Source organism: Astyanax mexicanus, chromosome 23 (genome assembly GCF_023375975.1).
Source record: "Astyanax mexicanus isolate ESR-SI-001 chromosome 23, AstMex3_surface, whole genome shotgun sequence".
In the NCBI taxonomy this organism is placed as follows: Eukaryota; Metazoa; Chordata; class Actinopteri; order Characiformes; family Acestrorhamphidae; genus Astyanax; species Astyanax mexicanus.
In genome coordinates this window covers 9,455,001-9,460,364 of record NC_064430.1, presented here as the reverse complement: position 1 = coordinate 9,460,364, position 5,364 = coordinate 9,455,001, and the positions used below count along the sequence as shown (strand labels likewise).

General features: G+C 38.6%; 1 long non-coding RNA gene across 1 annotated transcript in view; it reads right to left on the bottom strand.

Moving 5' to 3' along the window:
- Positions 1-1,003: 1,003 nt before the first annotated feature.
- LOC125787177 (uncharacterized) overlaps positions 1,004-5,364 on the bottom strand; it is a 10,992-nt gene continuing 6,631 nt past the window's right edge. The window contains exon 2 of the long non-coding RNA XR_007429120.1: positions 1,004-5,364. This exon is cut by the window's right edge and continues 1,414 nt beyond it. This is a non-coding gene — a long non-coding RNA (uncharacterized LOC125787177).

Below are 5,364 nucleotides of genomic sequence, written 5' to 3'. Positions count from 1 at the left end.
CTGCTTCAGCAGGGATGAATCTGTACAGCTCTGAAAAATTCATCTCCTCTGTCAGCTGGCGTATATTGCTCTACCCTGTGCACACCTGGGTGAATATTTTACAATAACTAAAAGCATTTCGGGGTAGCCATGCATATTTCATCTGCGCCTTCACGCGCGCACCCTCCTCGACACCTATGGGAGTAATCTGTCTACGGCTTGAAAAAGCATCAATATTTCAAGTCGGTAAAAAGTAAACACAGATTCAAAAGAGGCCACGGGCTGATGCTCGTTCTCCGAGCTAATTTCCTGCAGTAAATCCATCCCGCGCAGACATGTGTGTAGCAGCCATGCGCTCGCTTTCTCCATTAATATGGATGTGTGCACTTAGATTAAAATCTGTTGTGAGCTAATCTAAATGTCAGTAACAGTCTGATTGTTGGATGATAGAGAGCTCTGCATGTGTGTGTGTGTGTGTGTGTGAGTGTGTGATTGTATGTGAATGCATGCATTGGTGTCTGCTTGTGTCTATTGTGCATCTATATATATATATATATATATATATATATATATATATATGTATGTGTGTGTGTGTGTGTGTGTCCGTGCATGCTTGCGTGCATCTGCCTGTCTATTTGAATTGAATGCATCTTTGGCTCTCTATATGCACATGTTTCTATTTGTGTGCAATAGCGATACAAGTATAGGAAACTATATTCAGCATGAAAAAAAAGATTAACAGTTTTCATATAATATACAGTGCATGTACTGTATAGTGTTGCTTATGTACAAAATAAAATATTATTTGAGAAGTACAAAAAAAAAATCAATTTCAATGGAAGTCAATGGACAAAGATTGTAGACCAAGTCATTTAGAAGCGATTTAATAATCTACTAAATAATGAAATGGTGATGCAATGTAAAGAAAAACAACTAGCAGCTTCAAATGATGTCAACATGTAAAAAAAAAAATAAAAAAATAAGCAGCAACTTTTCTAGAAACCCAAGGACACTTTACAATCACCTTTTCTTTTTTTTTTTTTTCTTTTTTTTTTTTTTTTACACACAATCATTTATACTCAGCATTCATACACACACCAGTGAGAAGCAGCAGCCAATAGCGCACAGCTACTCTCAACCAGAAACAACCGTCCACACCTGGAGGACTGCATCGGGCACTACAGCATTTTACCCAGGACAGTGTGCCAATTCATATCTAGTTGTAAAAGGCTTCTTGGTTTTTGATATCATCATGCAGCCCTATACTGAACATTTTTAACACCCTGGTTGTTTGCAATTTGTTCACATAATCAAAAATAAAAACATTATTATTTGGTATAATTAATTTGGTTATTTTGTTCACATACAGCTTTGAAAAAAAGGGGCCAGTTAATAATAGTGAGTTTCTTTGATTTTGCACTAGGAGTAAAGGCATAAAGTTATCCAAAAGCAGTGTGTAAGACTGGTGGAGGAGAACATGCCAAGATGCACGAAAAATTGTGATTAAAAACCAGAATTATTCCACCAAATACTGATTTCTGAACTTTATGAATATGAATTTGTTTTATTTGCATTATTTAAGGTCAGAAATCTCTGCATCTTTTTTGTTATTTTCATTTCTTATTTTCTGGTAATAAATGCTCTAAATGACAATTTTTTTTTTTGGAATTTGGAAGAAATTACCGTATTTCATAGAACAAAACAACAATGTTTATTTTACTCAAACATAAACCTATAAAAAGCAAAATCAAAGAAAATGAAGTAGTCTCTTATTTTGTGCAGAGCTGCATATAAAATAATACAAAAAAAAACAATGTTTTGCTCTTCGGCTGAAAACTTTTGAATGCCTAACCCACCTCAACCCAAAACCTGATAATAACCCTAATCCTAACCAGCTTAATCAATTTCACTAGATAGTTATGTGCCCATCTACATATGTGTATGTGTGTTTGTTTTTTCTACAAATCTAGACACAAAATAAATCAACAAGCCCTGTCTCAACAAACACACACAAGGACACACATCTGCACCTGCATTCTGCAGCCACAGAGTGGCGCACGCGCTCCCTCAGCGAATCACAGGCTGGCATGCGGCCCCCTAATGATTCGCAAATCATTTACATGCTCTCCTCATCAAAGCAGCTCCTCGCAGCTCCGCCGAGACGCCCGAGCCCCCCATCACATCTCCAGGCGCAGCGGCTAACCTTTGCGACTTGCCAAGAAGCGCTGATTAATTTTTTAAATGCAGCTGTTGACCTATTATAGAGAGGAGCGCGTTATTCCATCAGTGTTTACAAGCCGCCTCTAAAGGAGAAACAGAGACGAGCAACAGCAGAAAAAAACGGCATTAAACAGAAAGCGTTCTGGGTCACGCCGCCGTGCAAAACGTCAATCAAAGCAGAGGCCTAGATCCATCATGTCCCGCTTTCGCTTCAGCAGTCACATCAGAAAGAAGAGCGGTGGCACAATAGAACAATAATTACACCGCGCCGCTTAGGCTAAGTCCCAGGTCTGCTTAATGCATGCATAAATAAAAGATGATGGATTCGTGTTCAATAATTAATCATAATGTTTCCATCATGCGATCACAGCGAGGTGTAAAACCGCGCTGTTGTGAAGTACTTAGCAAAATTAACTTCAAACTGTTTCAAACTGATTTATTAGGTGGGTCGAGGCAGGCCTCCTTTGTCTGGTGTGAGATTTCTGGGGCCCTTGTCATGTCAGGATTTTCTAAAGTAAGGGTTTTTAGAAGGTAACCTTAAATTGAAAACTTGAAATGCACTGGATATTTGGCAACCGAAAATATTTGGCAACTGCTAAAATTCAGACGTAAATGGTATAAACGTTTTTGGCCAAATAAGTAAAAAGACATGAAATAATTTACACTGAATAATGACTTGTTTTAAGCTGCTTTTCTGCTCACCACTACTTTATATAGCATGTTTCCGAGCTACTGTAGCCTTTCTGCCAGTTCCAACCAGTCTATTATATTTAATATTGCAACATTTAGTAATTACTGTGACTGGTGACATCAGAAATCACTTCCACACATGTATATCCGTCAGGTCAGTGCAGTGGTTTTTTTTTTTAGCTCTCATGGGGAGTGACAAAAGTCATGGGACACCCGATTTAAAAGAGAGCAATAGCTTTTTATTCTATTATTATCAATGTATCTTTCTTGTGCTTAGTAATATGTTTAAATTCAGCGGGTCATCACATCACAGTTTACACAGTTTATAGGCACAGCTGTAATCATGAACCAATATGATCCTTGACCTGTGACATGTCAGGAGTCAGGACAGGCTGGGCAGAGTTTGCATGGTAAACTCTCTAATCTGCTCTTATTCATATGGAACCCAAATGATTTTTTTCTGAGTGAATTGATCTTTCTCTTACTGTTGTCTCAGGAATTGAATTTTGAGCAAAACTATCCCACAAATCCACCACAATTTCCAACAGTGTTTATCACAATTATTCTGGAACAAAACTTGTGATTGTGACTGATTTAATTCGGATTTAATTATTTAAATTATTTTCTCTTTAGATTGGAAAGTTAATCTGCAAAAAGCTAAAACTAATCGAAAGTCATCCAAACTATGAAGAAAGACATGGAATTATTTAATACATTTTAAAAAAGTGTTAAACAAACCAGAATAAGTTTTATATTTTAGATTCATCAAGGTAGGTACAACAAATTTGCACATTTTGGCATCTTTAGTTTTATAAGGTAGTCACCTGGAATTCAGGCTTTCAGTTAACAGCTGTGCTGAACTTGTCAAGTGTTACTGACTCGAATTTCTTGTTTGAGAGCATAACTTGTAACGTTGTGAAGAGGTAGAGTTGGTATACAGTGAATAGCTCTATTTGCTTAATGTTCCAATCCATATTATGGAATGCAAGAACTACTCAACTTGATAGAGAAAAAAATACTTTAATAAGTATTGAATGAAGGTCAGTTAATTCAAAAAGATGAATTTCAAGAACTTTGAAAGTTTCCTCAAGCACAGTCGTCGGAAAGACCATCAAAAATGCTATAGTGATGAAACTGGCACTCATCAGGATTATTTCCTTTGTTGCACAGGATAAGTTCAACAGAGTTACCATGCAGCCTCAGAATTTGCACGTTAACAGAACCTCAGATAAGAGCACCTAAATGCTTATTTCACAGAGTATTTTGGTTTGTTTAACACTTTTAAGTTACTACATGACTCCTTATGTGTTCTTTCAGTATTTATTTACAATATAGGGGAAAAAATAGCATCTCTATTGTAAAAGCAGCTGACTAGCTCCACTCACTAAAGAGGGAAAGCTCAGACTTCTTGCCGAAGTCTCAGCTGCCGTCTTGAAGCCTGAATTTTGTCCATTTTCAAAGACGGCGACATGTGTCCACCGCAGCCGTCCAACTCTCAGCACACGGGGCTGCAGAGTTTCCAGCGACTTTCAAAAACGGGGCGGCGCCAGCATTCACTTTGTAGTGTACACTTGTACTACATACAAACTGTGATTCACTTTGTAGTGTGCGCTTGCACAAGTCCTCATCCAAACTGGAACGAGACCATAAGGGCTGAGAGCGGCGGGCTGAAGCCGGGGGGACGTCCCAGCGCAGCGGCGCTCGTGGACACATATGGAGCGGGACCCGATCGGAGGAGGCATCTGAGGGTTTGACACCGCTTCTGACACGACCCAGATCAACAGGCCAGCTCTTCTACCAAATGCCAAAAAGCCCCTTCTGGCCTGCTCTCAGACCCAGCAGCACCAGCTCCAGTCCAGACCAGAAGACACGGAGCCAAAACACAGCGTCGCGGTCCAGGAACACAGACAGAGTGTATGTCAAAGGTTTCCTTCAGCATTCCCTTTATACCAGCGACACGCAGGAGAGTCCACAGTGAAGATGGCAGCAAGAAAGAGACAGAACAGAACTTCATCAGCTACTTGAAGATGTGCAGCAACTGCAGGACACAAAGTTTGCCTCAGTGACTCAGATTAGATAACTGACTAATTATTAGCTAATCAGACTTTTCAAAAGCAAGTTGGGTGATTGTTAGGGTGTTATAGAAAAAGATTCTTCTTTTAAATTTCACCTCAAATATGATACAGCTCTGGAACAAAATAAGAGACCATCTAAAAATGCTGAGTTTAATAGATTTTACCAAATTGAAGACCTCTGAAATATAATCAATCAACCAAGCTGAACTGCTTGAATTTTTGCACCAGGAGGTGGTGGAGGAGAACATGCCAAGATGCCAAGAAAAAAAAGGGTTATTCCACAATATTTTTATTTGGAATTCAGGAGAAAATTGTCTGTAGTTTATAGAATAAAACATCAATGTTCATTTTACTCAAACATAAACCTATAAATAGCAAAATCAGAGAAAGCCCTTCGGTT